The sequence below is a fragment of the Giraffa tippelskirchi genome, chromosome 1 (assembly GCF_054371585.1).
Source record: "Giraffa tippelskirchi isolate mGirTip1 chromosome 1, T2T-mGirTip1v1.2.pri, whole genome shotgun sequence".
NCBI lineage: Eukaryota > Metazoa > Chordata > Mammalia > Artiodactyla > Giraffidae > Giraffa > Giraffa tippelskirchi.
In genome coordinates, this window is record NC_137275.1 from 89,433,601 (window position 1) to 89,451,803 (window position 18,203).

An 18,203-nucleotide genomic window follows, 5' to 3' on the forward strand; every position below is an offset into this window, starting at 1 on the left:
TAGAACCTTTTGGAGCTCGAGACCCAGTCCTCTTTTATAAAATAAGGTTGAGTAAGTATTATCATATCGTTCCCTTCTACAGGAGTGCCTCCCTATTACTTCCAATCAAATAATGGCTTACTTTACTGTCAGTGGTGAATAAAGAATTAAAATTCACCTGATTCAAGTCAATTCCGGACCAGGAAGTAGAGTTGAGGCATGTGCAAAAGGATTTTGTTTTTTAATTTCTGATCTATTTTATGAGAAGTTTTTGTTTAATGAGAAGTTACAATGCACTCATGTTACCAAAATATCTCATGCATCATTTTTAATCCAGGAGAAGGTAGGCCCTAACTGACCTGTTAAGGTTCCCTTCCCTTTTCTCTGATACCATTTATCAACCTGGCTATTCCATGGTGCCATCCAGCAAGGGAGGTGGGAAAGCAGATGTCTCCCAAAAATCCTATCAAAGCATGGTTGGAGGGGAGAGGAAATCTCTGGAGAGGAAGTGTTTACAGAGGGTTCAAAAGGGCCATGAATAGGCAAGGGGTAGAGATTTTGTCTTAGTCCTAGTTAAACATTTACCAGTGTCCATTACATTTGACAACTCTGAAACAATATATGGTGGTGTTATCACTGCTTCATGGAAGAATTGCTCAGCAACCAGGGAACTGAAACATGAATCTCCAAAGCTCCCTGGTTAGGTCATGTACCTCAATTTCTTTCCTTTCTATGAGGCGTTAGGACTCAGTGGAAAAAGTGTGAGCTTTGGAATCAGACAAAATTGGTTTTAAATTTTGCATCTACTGCATATTAGCTGTTTGATTTCAGTATGTCACCTAGCCTTTTGAGACTGTTCCTGCTCATGTATAATTGCATTTGTAGACAAATATCATATTTTCTTACTTCCATGTGGAAACTTAGCAGAAAGTGATGCAGGTAAACTTCTTTATAGAACAGAAACAGACTCACTGACTTGCAGGATGGGCTTGTGGTTGCCAAGGCAAAAAAAGTAGGGGGCGGGATGAATTAGAGGTTGGGATTGGCATATTGTTGTTATTTAGTCAGTCACTAAGTCGTGTTCAGTGTCTCTTTTGCAACTCCATGGACTGTAGCCTGCCATGCTCCTGTGTCCATGGGATTTTTTTCAGGCAAGAATACTTGAATGGGTTGCCATTTCCTCCTCCAGGGGACCTTCCCAACCCAGGGATCAAACCCAGGTCTCCTGCACCTCCTGAATTGCTAAGTGGATTCTTTACCCCTGAGCCACCTGGGAAGGCCAAGATAGGCATATACACAGTACTATATGTAAGATAGATAACCAACAAGGACCTACTGCATAGTACAGAGAACTATACTTAGTATTTTGCAATATCTTATAAGGGAGAAGAAACTGAAAAAGAATAGAGATATGAACATGTACAACTAAATCATTTTGCTGTACACTTGAAACTAACACAACATTGTAAATCAACTCTACTCCAATATGAAATAAAAAATCTTTTAAATTGCGTTTGTAATATCCACTCACTAGGACTTTTGTGAAAATTCAGTTAAATTACTATGTAGTAGCACGCCCAAGTGGTCTTAGGGCATGAAGTTCTATTAACTACCTCTCTTTGTCTTAATAGAAAAAAATGGAAAAAAAAATACTTTCAGTTAATTCTTAATAAAGTAGCCAATGATAAAAAAAAATAATTTTATAATGTGCTTTTTGAAATAAAGATTTCAAATATTTCTCCAGGAATGTCTAGGGATTTGGGAATCCAGGGACTCTAATAACAAGGCCTAAGGTCCAAACAAGAAGGTAAGGATGAATGAAAACTCCTGTGTTTACCTTCTATATGTCAAGTAATGCATTTAAGATCCAATGGCTGATGGATGTCCTTGCAGCGTCCATCTCTTAAATTTGGTCAGAAAAGAAGAGTTGCTCAAATCTTTAGCTTGTAGGAGGAGATATAAGATAAAATGCAAGAAGAACTTTGGTATAAAGAGGAGCCGAAAACACGATTTGCCCCTAGGGAACGTCAGCTCTCCTCTGTCTGACTCTCTTTTCACTCACACACAAAAAAACACTGAGAAATTTCAAAGTCACTGGGTTAAAAGAAAACTTTAAAACAGCCAGGGAACCTACAAAGCAACCCCTATTCTGCCCTGAGTTATGTAGAGAGCAGCTTGGATCTTCACACACCTAATGCAGTGTCAGAGCCCAGCCGGTCCCTGGATTGTCATGAATCTTTTATGAAGGCTAAGTGAACTGAAGTGTGGCTTCAGCCCACTGCAATTTGGGGCTAGGAGCTGGAACCCCAAATTTACCCTGTGTCTTGATCATGTCTCAAGGGTGTGGGAGCACTTGAAAGAGATCCTTTGATTGCCCAAGTTGATATTCCCAGAATTCAGTAGTGAAATCAGTACCAAGAGCTAGCAAAAATAGAAACTCTGATTCTAAGAGAAAAACTAACATGGCTATAATTACACAAGGGAGGAGAACAACAACAAACTATGAAACTGTATGAAATATTTTCATAAAAATCATGTCATGGTCCTTTTGGAAAGGAAATAGAGTTAAATATTGGTAACATGGCTAGTTTTTTCCTTAATTTAAAATACATTTGAAGCCACCAAAATAAACTTGGTGTCTGATTTTAAAGAAATGTATATATCTTTGGTTTTCTACTCTAAATATCTGTTTCTCCACATTGCTTACCTGCTGGCAATTTAAGAGCTTAATTTGTGAAAATCACTTAACTCTACAAATGTCCATCGTATTGATGATATCATGGAGGTATCTTAAGAATACGTCCAGTAGGATGAATGCTAATGTATTCTAAAAGACTTTTTTTTAAAAGCCTAGTGAGTTTCTATATGTCTAGTGTATCTCAGCAATTTCTATCTTCACAAAGAACAAAGTTAGGATTAGATGTTACTTCAGGTAAGAATCAGTTCAGTTCAGTTGTTCAGTCATGTCTGACTCTTTGTGACCCATGGACTGCTGCACACCAGGCTTCCTTGTCCTTCACCAACTCCTGGAGCTTGCTCAAACTTATGCCCATCGAGACGGTGATGCCATCCAACCATCTCATCCTCTGTCGTCCCCTTCTCCTCCTGCCTTCAATCTTTCCCAGCATCAGAGTCTTTTCCAGTGAGTCAGTTCTTTGCATCAGGTGGCCAAAGTATTGGAGTTTCAACTTCAGCATCAGTCCTTCCAGTGAATATTCAGGATTGATTTCCTTCAGGATTGACTGGTTTGATCTTTAGTCAATTCCTTTAGGATTGGCTGGATTTAGGTAAGAATAAGACATTGCAATAATTATAATAATATTTTACTATTGTATAGTATCTAGCTCATTAATTTTTTTTTTTTTACATACAGTTCATTTTGTTGTTTCACTTCACAGGTTGTAACAATAACTCTATGAAATGAAATTTTCTTTTATAAAGGTGAGGAAATTGAGGCTCAGAGAACTGAAGGTTCTTTGCCAAGCAAGCTGGCTGGAAGAAGGTAAAACCAGAACCAGAAATCAATTCCTCTTGGCTCTGGGAGTAGTGATCTAGACTGGCAGAAAATGAAGATGGCCCTAGTACCCAACCTACATTATTTGAAAGATTTTTTTTAAAGTATTGTGCCCCAGGTCCATGGATTTCTTATCTGAACATTTTTCTTTCATGCTTTCTATTATAAAAGTAACATACATTTCAAATGTAATTTTGCAATTCAGGGATAAAAGTAAAAATGTTTACTGGAAGGGAATTTGATATGATTTTTATAAAATCATTTTGTAAATATCTTATAGCATGTAATATTTTTAGTTTTATTGGACTTTTATATTTAAAATAACTTATTTTAGGCAATACTTTTAAAATATACATTTAGTGTATTTCTATATAGACACCTGTGATTTTCTGTTATTAAAAGTTACCCTTGAGTCCAGAATGAAAAGTTCTGCAACTTTTCTCAAGGTCATTTATTATGCTAGAAAGGACCTTAATTTGTTTCATTTCATTCTAAATAAACAGAATAATAAAATACAAGAAATTTCATTTTTTAGTGCATGTTAATTGGGGAAGAGACATCTGCTTGCCTTGTAGTCTTGTACTTTAAAAATCAAAATTATAAACATGCAGACTTTTTCAGAACTTATAAATTTCCTTCATATTTCGCAGAAGCCTACTCATATGCAGAAAAACAAAATCAGATGTTATCTAGCCAGAAATCCAAGTATTCCATGAAGAATTAAGAAAATGTACAATCTGCAGGATCCAGACCTGCCATTCTGTTTTCCTTTAACTTTTTGGTAACTAGGAAGCAAAGAGATTTCAAGAAGTAATATTTCCTTTCAGATAGTTAACTTGGCAGTGGGGGTGGGAAAGGGAGACATACAGCTGACCTCCATCACCTGCACCCAGGATCCATTCAAAGTGATTTGTATAAATGTTAACCTCCCCTTCCTGACCTCTCCTGTATAGGAAACTAGAGAGATCAGAGGTGGCAAGTCAGAGCTCTAGGGCTTTTCTCAAGAAGGAAAACTACTAAAAAATTAAGAAGGAAAGGGGAAAAAATCACTAGAAAAATATGTGAGGGTCTGTTTCAAAATACTGCACTAGATAATGATCATGACTCAAAATAAGGAGGAGGTATCCTCAACACTGCCACTCAGTAACTTTAAAATAAGTAGTATATTGACTAGCTTGATAATTACTGAACATCCCAGGTTTTCACCTACTCTTGTAGTGCTTACTATGAGTTAAGCCCTCTGCCAAGTGCTGACCACACAAATATAAAGGTGACTCATAGTCTTTTCTCAAGAAGCTTCAGTTCATACGCACTATTATGAGGTAAGTGTCGTGCTCGAGACTGTATAGAGGAAGGGCTCTCATTCTAGCCTCAGGAGAGAGGGAAGATCATTGGATTACTAGCTTCATATAAACTAAGGCCATGTCACCACAACTTCTACATGCACAATACTACATACCTCTAATAGATTCCCAGTGAATTTGATGACATTTTCTGCTGAGTCTTACAGAATTGGTTATGAGATTAGTTATGAGAAAGGAAATGACTTTTTCAGCATGTCTAAGATTAGAGGCTTTAGGGTAAAGGAAGTTGTAAGAATTGTAAGGCAAGTTTTGGATATGGCTGAAAAACTAAGTGTTGATGGATCATGAGAATAGGCAGATATGCAAGAACATATCTTGAAGAGTCTCGTAAAGTCAAAGTGTTAGTTGCTCATTCATGTCCGACTTTTTGAGATTTCATGGACTGTAGCCTGCCATGTTGCTCTGTCCATGGAATTCTCCAGGCAAAAATACTGAATTGGGTAGACATTTCCTTCTCCAGGGTACCTTCCCAACCCAGAAATTGAACCTGGGTCTCCTGAATTGCAGGCAGATTCTTTACTGTCTGAACCTGAAGTTTCTTGTAGGTCATGTTTAAAAATATACATATTTACCGAAAAACAAAATTCTTACATTATGAGGTTGAATAAACCAATAATTCCAGTATAATGTATGCCTAGGTGACTCCTTTGAGAGACTAGAGGAGAAGTAATATAAACAAAGTTAGCTGTCTAAGAGGTCCTACCAAAAATGTGATGCTTGAGACTTGGATGAGCAAAGTGAAGAGAAATCATATTATAAGGGGAAAAATACACATCGGAAGGCATGGAATTGTAAAGTACCATGGTTTTTAAACAACCCAATATGCCTGGAGCCATGGGTGATGAAACTAGAGGAAAGAAAGGGACCTGACCATGATGATTTCTATGTGCTAAATTACATTGTTGAACTTGACCCTGAATGGAATGCAGAAGCACTGAAGCCAGAGAATTGCTTGAGCAGATTTCCATTTTACTAAGATCTGTACATGATGTGGCTGAAAAGTAGGAAAATCAGTGAAAATGATTCTCAAAGGGAGATGACCACCCCAGAAGGCAGGTTAGAAATTTGGGGACATCTTTGTTGTCCCAATAATTAGGAGGCATTATAAGCATTTAGAAGACAAAAGTCCAGAGATGCTGGAGATCTTCCAATGCCAGCAGCTCTGAATAAGGAAGACTGTTCCTGTACCAAACGCTACTTCCTCATGTCCTACTGGACAATTAAGTATGTGAAAAATCTTTCCCTAATCCTCTGAATTAGAATCTAACACCATTTACATATTAAAACAAAGTGAGCTGCACTGTTTTAATTTATAGTGAATTTTGTATGAATGTAGGTACCATACATGTAGGTAGAAACATCTATTTCTGCTTTATTGACTATGCCAAAGCCTTTGACTGTGTGGATCACAATAAACTGTGGAAAATTCTGAAAGAGATGGGCATACCAGACCATCTGACCTGCCTCTTGAGAAACCTGTATGCAGGTCAGGAAGCAACAGTTAGAACTGGACATGGAACAACAGACTAGTTCCAAATAGGAAAAGGAGTACGTCAAGGCTGTATATTGTCACCCTGCTTATTTAACTTATATGCAGAGTACATCATGAGAAACGCTGGGCTGGAAGAAACACAAGCTGGAATCAAGAGTGCCGGGAGAAATATCAATAACCTCAGATATGCGGATGACACCACCCTTATGGCAGAAAGTGAAGAAGAACTAAAGAGCCTCTTGATGAAGGTGAAGGAGGAGAGTGAAAAAGTTGGCTTAAAGCTCAACGTTCAGAAAACTAAGATCATGGCATCTGATCCCATCACTCCATGGGAAATAGATGGGGAAACAGTGGAAACAGTGTCAGACTTTACTTTTTTGGGCTCCAGAATCACTGCTGATGGTGACTGCAGCCATGAAATTAAAAGACGCTTACTACTTGGAAGGAAGGTTATGGCCAACCTAGATAGCATGTTTAAAAGCAGAGACATTACTTTGCCAACAAAAGTCCGTCTAGTCAAGACTATGGTTTTTCCAGTGGTCATGTATGGATGTGAGAGTTGGACGGTGAAGAAAGCTGAGCACCGCAGAATTGATGCTTTTGAACTGTGGTGTTGGAAAAGACTCTTGAGAGTCCCTTGGACTGCAAGGAGATCCAATCAATCCATCCTAAAAGAGATCAATCCTGGGTGTTCATTGGAAGGTCTGATGTTGAAGCTGAAGCTCCAATACTTTGGCCACCTCATGCGAAGGGTTGACTCATTGGAAAAGACCCTAATGCTGGGTAGGATTGGGGGCGGGAGGAGAAGGGGACGACAGAGGATGAGATGGTTGGATGGCATCACCGACTCGATGAACATGGGTTTAGGTAGACTCTGGGAGTTGGTGATGGACAGAGAGGCCTGGCGTGCTGCAATTCATGGGGTCGCAGAGAGTCGGACACGACTGAGCGACTGAACTGAACTGAGGTACCATATGCTGCTGCTGTTAAGTCGCTTCAGTCATGTCCGACTCTGTGCGACTCCACAGACAGCAACCCACCAGGCTCCCCCGTCCCTGGGATTCTCCAGGCAAGAACACTGGAGTGGGTTGCCATTTCCTTCTCCAGTGTATGAAAGGGAAAAGTGAAAGTGAAGTCGTTCAGTCGTGTCCAACTCTTAGTGACCCCATGGACTGCAGCCTACCAGGTCCATCCATGGAATTTTCCAGGCAAGAGTACTAGAGTGGGGTGCCATTGCCTTCTCCATATAAATTGAAATAAAATTTTATTTTGAGGGGGCGGGGACTTTATCAAAAGCTGTTTGCCACTTCAGACAAAAAAAAGCTGTATCACGGAAATGTTGCTTATCACCAATGCAGCACACACCTGAGTTGTAGCCGTTGTCGTCACTGTGCTTCCACAGGCCCAAGCTCCCTAAGCTCTGACATCATTTCTCCCCCAGCAGCCTCTTCCACATCCAGCCCCAGTTCCAGCCACAAGTCCAGCTAATGGTACCTCACCAGGCTCCAACCCTCCTGTTAAGAAAGGGTCTTCGAGAAGATCTATAAGTCATGAGAGACAATGGAATAGACAGTTCTGAATAGGAAAGAAAATATGATTTGAAGAGTGACTCTCCAGCTGGAGTGTGTCTGTACCTGAGGATGAGAATTACCCTGGGAGGTGAATTTAAAAGGCAGATTCTCAGCTCTCCCCGCTGAGAATCTGGGTCAGGCTCAAGGAGTAAGAACAAAGAGTCTGAATTTTTAACAAGGTCTTCAGAGGACTCTTGCAGACATTTAGGCCTCAGAACACCTTGGAGAACCACTGCACAGGATGCTGTCTGAGATCTCTAAGCCTAACATTTCCCGACCCTATGAAGACTAAGGCTGACTACAAGCCTGAGGGGCTTCTATCTGTTCTCTGAGTAGGACCACCTAAACTCTAAACACCACCATCTGACCTTGGTCCCAACATAAGTGACCACATGTATCATGTGTCTTTGTGACCACCCAACATATGCTCTAAGCAACTGACAAAGTAACCACCTTGTCATCATGTACACAAAGTACCACCTTTATTATTCACACACGTCTGTGAAAGGTAAATGGTCAAGAAAGACTCAAAATGTGTAGTGTACATCATAGCAGCTGTGTAAGAAATAAAGTTTTGCCAAACTACACTAAAATGTACTCTGTGACAAGAGCGGTGCACTTTCTCCATGGCTGTCATAGATTTCATGGACCCAGAGAAATTCAGCCATTTTTAGAAATCCCATGAAATTTACCTTTTCACTCGAATCCACATGAAATCAAAATTTTTCCCTACGAGTCCCCATAAAATTGGCACATTTCCTCAGAAGACCCCATGAAATTATAAAGAATATTGCAGATTCTTTGCCCCTGGCCCTTGTTTCACATCTTAAAGAGACAGGTTAGATTATAGAATTATTTCATTTCTCTGATAAAAAGATGACGTTGCCCCAATTTTTTTCCCTTAAATCATCATCTTTGCTTACTTTTCTAATTGTCCTTTAAGATGAGAGTGTATCTGAACATTTAAGGAGTAAACATTTCTGGAAAATCATCTGAAGTAAGGAAGTTGTGAATAAAAGGCTATCCCAGTAGTTTTCATATTCACAAACTATGCAATACTCAAGTCAAAATAAAATTTCCCCCAAAGCAAAAAGTCTCATCTCATTGTAATATACAAATCTGCAATGGCAAACAGCGTCTTTTATAAAGTTCTACTTCATAGGATGTGTGGAATCAAATGAGATCACAAATGTGCAAGTACAGATAATGCTGTGCTTTAGAAATATAGAATATTCAGGTGGAATAGTTTCAGAATTAATGAGAAAAATTGATTATTATAATAAATGAAAATATAGACGTTTCTGCTAAAAGTAGCACATGTATTCCAATTAGTTCAAAATGAACACTCAGCCTTTTCTATTCACAATGAAAAACAGAACATGAAAATAATAAAAAGGGCATCATGGCAACACAAAGCAGAATTGCAACAGAGAGCCGGCTTTAAATTATGACAATTTATGCATTATGAAAATGAAAGGAACTCACATATTTCATACTCCCATCGTAATCATAAGATCTTAACCTCCTACTTTTACCTAGATCTTGATTTCCTCCAGTCGTTAAGCAAAACAAGCTCTCAGTTCAGGTTTAAGGCCACACTTAAAGTGCACACATTCACGCTTTCCTGAATGTGAGCCACTCTTCCTTCCATTCAAAGGAGGAAGTTTGGCTGTGGATGTAACCTTCTAAATGTTAATCAGCCTAACAGAATTCCTCAGCTGTCCTCACACTTTGATTTTGAATCATGTGAAAATCTTAGTAGATTCACCACACACAATCAAAAATCCAGAAAGAGGCTGGGGATGACCACAAAAATCAGTATAATAAAGAGAGTTACTCCAAGATGTCAGCCAGAAATTTTCACACCGTATCTAACTACCCCAGAAAATAGACAGATGCAACTATAGAGAGGAAAAAGTAATTTAACTTGTTCTGATATTTGGAATTCTGATTTCGATCCAGATGGGAGAGATTGGACTGTCCTGGTAAAAACATCAGGGTGGAAAGAAAAGCACTTCTCTTGGCTCTCAACCAACATTGATTGGATTCGCCTTTAGGTTAATCAATTGGCAACTGAATTAACTTTCTTTCTGTTGTGATGATAACCTTTCAGGCTTTCTGGCAATACATAGCAGATCGAATCTGGGGTTGAAAAGCAGGGGAACGGGGTTCTAATCCTAACTTTACTATTAAATAGTGATGTGACCTTGTGTTCCTCAGTTAACCTCTTTGAGCTTCATTCTCCTTATCTGTAAAATGGGGACAGTAATCCCTCAACTGACAAATTTTCAGAGTTTCAGTAAAGCCCATAGCACATTTTCAATGGAAAAGAGCTCTGTACTTGTAAAAGGTTTTCTCGGAAGGAAATTCAGTGAACAAAGGACCCCCAGGAGCATCCTTCTGAAGTCACAGCCAAGGGATAGCCCCCAGGACTTCCACATTCAGGATGTTCAGACTTAGCAGAAGAGGCACATATATCTACCAGCAAACATTCTTTCTGTCTTAGATTTCTAATCTACAAACAACCTGGGTAATGAAATTGAAACTGACGTTTCTCATGTGATGTTTTGAACATTGAGTGCTTAAAACAGACAACCATACACCTTTGGTAAAGTGTCAGTAATCCAGAACTTTTTACCTGTTGATAAATTAGTTTAGTCCTTTGTTCTTTGTGTAATGAACTTATGTGGTATGTTATATTACTTTCCTTACTCTATTGATGATGAAAGTAAAATGTTAAACTAAAATGTGGTTTCCTGATCTAGGGTCCCCAGTGAGGAAGTAATGCATCAGGGGGCCTTGAATCCAAGGAATCAGTCATCTGTTCTTTGAGGCCCTTGTCTTTGTTTTTATTGATACTTGAGAATAGCTTCTAAAAACCTGTGTTAATCAAGAGGGTTGACTGAATTTTTTTATTAACAGACAATTTGGGGATAGGGAATGGAATTTAGGATTGGTTAAGCAAAACTTATATAAAAGTAAAGCAAAAGTATTAATTTACAGAATGCAGTTTTAATATTTTCTTTACTTTCTTTAAATGAAACAAACAAACAAAAAAAGAATAAAGCCAATAGCATTAGGAGGTGGCTCAAATGGTAAAGAATTTCCCTGCCAATGCAGGAGATGCAGGTTCAATCCCTGGGTTGGGAAGATCCCCCGGAGAAGGCAAAGGCTACCTACTCCAGTATTCTTGCCTGGAGAATTCCATAGACAGAGGGTCCTGGCAGGCTACAGTCCATGGGGATGCAAAGAGTTGAACTTAACTGAGTGACTAATGTGCACGCCTGCGTGTGTGTGTGTGTTGGGAATTACCACATTAAGAATTTTGCTTTACTGATTGAAACTGAAATTGCTACTACTATATGTTGTCCATGTTCCCTTGCCTGGACAAAACAAACACACACACACACAACAACAACAACAAAACCCACAGACCGCCCTGAAGGTCCCAGTGCTCACATGTAGAAACTAGGCGATAATGAAATGGAGTGCGGACTATGAACTGAACGGCTTAGAGAAATGCCACTCACCCTGTTGCCAGGGACAATTGGTGTTTCTTCAAAACTACAGGACTACAGTTGCCTCTGGAACAACTTATGGATTAGGAGCATTGATCCTCCTTGCTGTTGAAAAAAGTCATCTAATTTAGTCAGCCCTCCTTATCCGAGATTCCAATTCAACCAACCATCAATCATGTAAGACTGTTGTATTTACAACTGAAAATATCCACATAAGTGGATCAAACTTGTGTTGTTCAAGTGTCAATGGTGCTTATATTTGACAAGACATTTAAATAAAGTGATTGTTTGGCTGATGTGGCCTGAAGTCTGTCTATCACACAGTCTCCAAAACACAACTTTTCCCAAAATTGATGAGTTTCATAAATGGAGCATAAATAGTACACAAATAAGGCTCAATTCATCTGAAGTATCATAGGATTTCATATACAGAATGTAAAAATAATAAATAGTAGGAAAAGGTTTAGTTAATATACTTCAGCTAAACGGTTTTATTCTATTAATGTTTTTTTTCTTTATAACATCATCAATACACTGGGATTTTTCTTCACTATAAGAATGTATTTGCTCATTTATCTACTTACTGCTTTGACAGCTATTTAATGAACCCCCTACCCTTTACCAGGCCCTAATCCAGGTTCTGAAAATTCTGATATGACTACAGTCCCCTCCCATCCCATGCTCAAGGTCATTTCAGGGTAGTGTAATAGAAGTCAGAGATCAGGCAATTAAAATAGGATCTGTAATTAGAATATTGTAAAGTTAAAAAATAGATAAACTAATTAAAAAAAAAGAATATCGCATGGTGCTATTCCAATTGCCTCGGGAGTGGATTAGCAAGAATTGGTGCCTTTCCTATGGTTTAAGAAGTAACTGGGCTTAAACTAGCATGTGGATTCCACATCTAAGAAGGCTAGAAATTGGGCAGAGACACCCAGGCATCTAGAAGCTATAGGAGTGGGGAGGAGGGGAGTCAGCAGGAAGGAGCTGAGGAGGGGTCTGAAGTCAAGCCAGAGTGGATCCTCATATTGGGAAGTTGTAATGAGGAGGCTCCTGAAGAGTCTACAGGTGAACCCCAAAGAAGTGCAGTCATTTGAACACTTTGCCCCACAGATGGTGTCTATGGACCAGTTGAAGATTGGGGTTGGGGGTGGTGATCGGGGAGAGCGACGGCTGACAAGGGTCTATAGCAGGAGCCATTAAAGAAACAGAATCAACCCCCTGTACAAAGTCCCTTCCACCTGTTTCAGTACAAAACCAACTGGAAATAGAAGTTAAGGAACAGATAAGCTCCACTCCTGATTCAAGCTATTAGTCAGACATGGGTTCGAGAGACGGGAGTGTTATACTGGACATTAAATTTGACTGGACTAATTTGTTTTTATAACAGCTGAAAGTGATCAGACAACCTTAGGATTGGCCTGAGATGTTACTGACTGGGAAAACCACTTGATGGTGGTCATTTGAGAAAGAAGAAAACTGTATCTTCTATGTAACTCTGGGAGAGTCAAGACTATTCAAAATGATAGCTATAAGTGTGATAAATAAGCTGGAGGTGTCTACAAGGGTATGGTGAGGGCTCTTAAAAGGAACAACTGACATAATATTGAGATGCTAAAGGAGTCTCAGAAATGTTTATAGCTATGAGGAGACTATCACTTCCGTTAGCCTCTCTAAGCCTCTTCTTTTTGCTTTTGTGAAGCTGCTTACCAAAATCATTGAGTCATGTTTATTTTAGTCTTAACTCTTGATCACTGGCTTTTAAAAATAGCAAAGACCTTACTCTACACAATGCATAGTCTGGTCCATTTTTTTTTTAAATAAGTGAGCTCTACTTTGGATTTCACTTTGGTGATTTCATTCCTTTAACTGGCTGATTCCCCTTAATGCATTTTGAGGATGGAGAAGTTTGTTCTTAGGATATAAAGAGAAACATGAGTGCCAAATGAAAGAACAGATTTCAAAATCTGTATCATTTGGGTTACTTGTATTACTCAGGAAGGGAACAAGGAAGAGAAGCAAAATGAAAGAGTAGACACAAGCGATTCTGAGGACCCCAGAGCCAGGCCTCCAACTGACTTCCTGTGGGGAGGCTGCAGTGACATTCACGGCTCTGTTGGAAGCTGGCCGCAGGCACGGAGGAGAAGGACACTAGTCCCGCCTCACTGTTCCCCCAAGGCGTGACAGAGTCCTCACACCTGCCCTCTCACCCACCCCCGGCCCTCGCCCATTGCCGAGTGTGCTTTCCAGAGAGAGGTGCAGGAACTGAAACAAAGAACTTTCCTTGTTTCTTTTTTAGGTTCTTCTGCCTGAATTTTATCCTCAGCTCTTTTTGTCTCATACCATGTGTACTAAGACTGTAAGAAATGAAATGCCAACCCTCGGCAACTAGAGTGACTTAAGAGAATAGATTCTCAAACCAAAAGCAGCCATTTTATTATTCAGGAAGCTTTTAACATGCCTCTCTCTGACAACGCTTTTACTTTCATATAATTAAGAGATTTAAAAACCTGGAAACCGTGAATGATTTTGCTCATATGTATGCTCATATGTATGCCCATACATACACAGTGCTCACAATGAATCATGTGCTATTTTGTGCAACCAACCAAAAAGTATTCCTTTGCAGTTTAATCATTTTCATCTCTACTTCTTGCATAAGCCTGGTCCAAGTGGTACATTGAATGCTCGAAAGCGACATTATACTACAATTATTTAAACTGAAAAGAAAGATTTTTCAAGTGGGAATAATAAAATTATCTAGTTTCACAAACTGAAACCTATTCCACCAATAAAATGCTGTTACATTTTTTTTTAGCATCTCCTGAAAATTACTACTTGTAATTTAGGAAACTGCCATCATTTAATACTTGGTTATACAGAATAGTAGTAATGATTTTTCTTCACCATAGATAATTAAGATTTACTATAAATTAGATTATATAATCATGCAGCCCCTTTTTCTAAAATTACTACATTTCAACAGTATGATTTAAATGCACAGTGTGAATAATATACAAATATTTGAAACATAAAAAGTATGTGTAAGATATAAGCAAGGTACATTTTCATACAACAGATTTATTAAGTGAAAATCAACTCTGGTTTTAAAGTCTGCATATATATAGCTTGTAAGTCTTTAGGCCTTCTTATATTCTTGCTCTTGGGTTTTATTTTGCTTTGGTCTCCTTGGCAAAAATTTAAAAATCTCAAAAAACTATAGTGATTCTCACACTTTTATTTACAAGTTTGGGAGAAAGTGACTCAACTGACTTTAGTTGTTAAGTTTAATCACATTAAGAGAAAACAACTTCAGTAGTAACGATCAACAACAGCAAAAAAGAAACTGTTAAGACGTAGTTTTTCAATTTAGAAAGTAACTATGAGTTTCCTGAAAAGTTAAACATACAATTAATACATAACTCAGAGAACCAACTCCTAGATACTTGCCCCATCCCCCCAAATAAAAGTATATGTCCACACAAAGACTTAATGTGAATGCTCATAGCAGCATTACTCAAAATTTTTAAATAATAGAGAATTTAAAGATCCATCAACATTTGAATGGTAAACTGTGGTATATCCACATGATGTACTACTACTCAACAAGGGAAACAGAATGAATTAGTGGATCCATGCAACAGGAAAACTTAGAATCATGACACTAAGTGAAAAGAAACTATACATTAAGGACTACATATGATGATTACATCTATGTGGAGTTTCTAAAAATAGCAAAATCATTAGAGACAGAGAACAGATCAGTGTTTACCTGGGGCTGGTGATGGGGTGAGAATTGGCTAAAATGGGCATTAGGAAATTTGTGGGGATGATGAAAATGTTGCAAAATTATATTGTGTTGCAAATTGAACTTTAATAAAACACCAAAGTATACACATTAAATTAGTAGATTTTACTGTGAATTACATATAGAAAGAACTTTTAAAACGCTATGCTTTTTCTATTCTCCTTCTCCTAATACTTCATTTTTCTCTGCTTTTTATTCCTGATTGAAGTAGAACATTTTTCATTTGGTGATCTTCTACTGAAAACTCACCCAAATATAGCAGCTCTTCATATCTCCCTCCTTCTGTCTGCCTGGCTTGTTCATTTACTCCGTCATTCAATTATTCAACAAGACTATATTGAGCATCTACCAAGTATCAAGCTGTGCTCTAGGTGCTGCAAATGTAAAATGAATAAGTCATCTCCTAATGCCTCTCTTTTATTCTCATCACAAACTCTGTCTTCACTTTAGAGCCACTCTTTCCTTATCTTCCCTATGTATACTTAATATCCTATTTAGATCAGTAAATTGCAAGTTGGTTCAGTGCTTTGCCAATGTTCTACTTCACCTGAAGTGTTGATCTTTTAGGGTTTAATGAATATATCTTTAAAACACTTAACAAATTCAAAATTAATTAATCTAATAAAATATTTGTTCAGTGGTTTCTTTGAAAAAACACACCAGGCCACATCAATGGTTTCGGACAAAGGACTTTGACTTTGCTCAGCAATATCAACTTAACTCAGCAATATCAACTTAATCTCCATCACTGGCAACTGAGGCAGTTCTGAAATTGTATGAAGGGTACTCTGCACTGTGAAGAAAGACAGAGACATCCAAACTCACTTTGTGGGTAAGAAGTAATTCTGGTACCGCCTACACTTGGAAAGTGGCCCTCAGATTTTCATTAGATAATGCCCAGAAATATTAATATGTCAGCCTTCAGAATCTGGATTAGCAATTCAAGTCTATTTTCCCTGTGCATAGATTTTTTTCCATTTCTGATTTCACTCATGCTGAGCAAAGACATGATTCTCTTCAATCTTCTCTTATAATATCATTTTCTGGAGAAATCACTTGGTGACCAACATTGCTATAAACACAAACACAAGGATTATATCAAAGAGAAAATAATTCTCTCCCAAAATATTAAATCAACTTTTTCAACACTCTGGTCTTTTTTTCCATATAAAATGATTAAATTAATAAAATTAAAAGCACTTAATTCAATTATATATCTTTAAAGATTTCATTTATGGAGAATTTGGGAACTCTACATCCTCTCCATCAATCCCAGCATTTGTGAGAAATGAGGAAGAAACATTTGGACAAAAGGATGTGGACACCAAAAAAAAGCACACGAGGAGCAGAGTCATTGATGCATGCAACACTACCCCTACCATGTCAACGTCAGGCCTTACCTAGTACATTGTCAATGCTTGCCTTTAGCCAGTTATTCAGTGACAAAAGTGGAGAATATGTTGATTTGAGAAATATTATAGCATGCAAAAATAAGTCCTTTGCAGTCTCTTGTAATAAATCTTTTACACTTTGATTGTTCAAAGAAGTTTTTGTTTCTTTTTTCCTTCCAAAGAATGGCAAGGAGAGATAAGAATGCCTTCCTCAGCGATCAATGCAAAGAAACAGAGGAAAACAATAGAATGGGAAAGACTAGAGATCTCTTCAAGAAAATTAAGATACCAAGGGAACATTTCATGCAAAGATGGGCTCAATAAAGGACAAAAATGGTATGGACCTAACAGAAGCAGAAGATATTAAGAAGGGATGGCGAGAATACACAGAAGAACTGTACAAAAAAGATCTTCATGACCCAGATAGTCATGATGGTGTGATCACTCACCTAGAGCCAGACATCCTGGAATATGAAGTCAAGGGGCCTTAGGAAGCATCACTACGAACAAAGCTTGTGGAGGTGATGGAATTCCAGTTGACCCATTTCAAATCCTAAAAGATGATGCTGTGAAAATGCTGCACTCAATATGTCAGCAATTTGGAAAAATCAGCAGTGGCCACAGGACTGGAAAAGGTCAGTTTTCATGCCAATCCTAAAGAAAGGCAATGCCAAAGAATGTTCAAACTACCACACAATTGCACTCATCTCACAGGCTAGTAAGGTAATGCTCAAAATTCTCCAAGCCAGGCTTCAGCAATACATGAACTGTGAACTTCCAGATGTTCAAGCTGGTTTTAGAAAAGGCAGAGGAATCAGAGATAAATTGCCAACATCCACTGGATCATCGAAAAAGCAGGAGAGTTCCAGAAAATTATCTATTTCTGCTTTATTGACTATGCCAAAGCCTTTGACTGTGTGGATCACAAAAAACTGTGGAAAATTCTGAAGGCTATCGGAATACCAGACCACCTGACCTGCCTCTTGAGAAACCTGTATGCAGGTCAGGAAGCAACAGTTAGAACTGGACATGGAAAAACAGACTGGTTCCAAATTGGAAAAGGAATATGTCAAGGCTGTATATTGTCACCCTGCTTATTTAACTTACATTCAGAGTACATCATGAGAAACACTGGGCTGGAGGAAGCACAAGTTGGAATCAAGATTGTCCGGAGAAATATCAATAACCTCAGATATGCAGATGACACCACCCTAATGGCAGAAAGTGAAGAAGAACTAAAGGGCCTCTTGATGAAAGTGAAAGAAGAGAGTGAAAAAGTTGGCTTAAAGCTCAACATTCAGAAAACCAAGATCATGGCATCTGGTCCCATCACTTCATGGCAGATAGATGGGGAAACAGTGGAAACAGTGGCTGACTTTATTTTTCTGGGCTCCAAAATCACTGCAGATGGTGATTGCAGCAACAAAATTAAAAGATGCTTACTCCTTGGAAGGAAAGTTATGACCAACCTAGATAGCATATTAAAAAGCAGAGACATTACTTTGTCAACAAAGGTCCTTCTAGTCAAGGCTATGGTTTTTCCAGTAGTCATGTATGGATCTGACA

At 38.4% G+C, this 18,203-nt stretch overlaps 1 long non-coding RNA gene across 1 annotated transcript in view; it reads right to left on the reverse strand.

Moving 5' to 3' along the window:
- Nucleotides 1-201: 201 nt before the first annotated feature.
- LOC145530451 (uncharacterized) overlaps nucleotides 202-18,203 on the reverse strand; it is a 203,474-nt gene continuing 185,472 nt past the window's right edge. The window contains exon 3 of the long non-coding RNA XR_014071809.1: nucleotides 202-3,256. This is a non-coding gene — a long non-coding RNA (uncharacterized LOC145530451). The remainder of the gene's footprint in view (nucleotides 3,257-18,203) is intronic.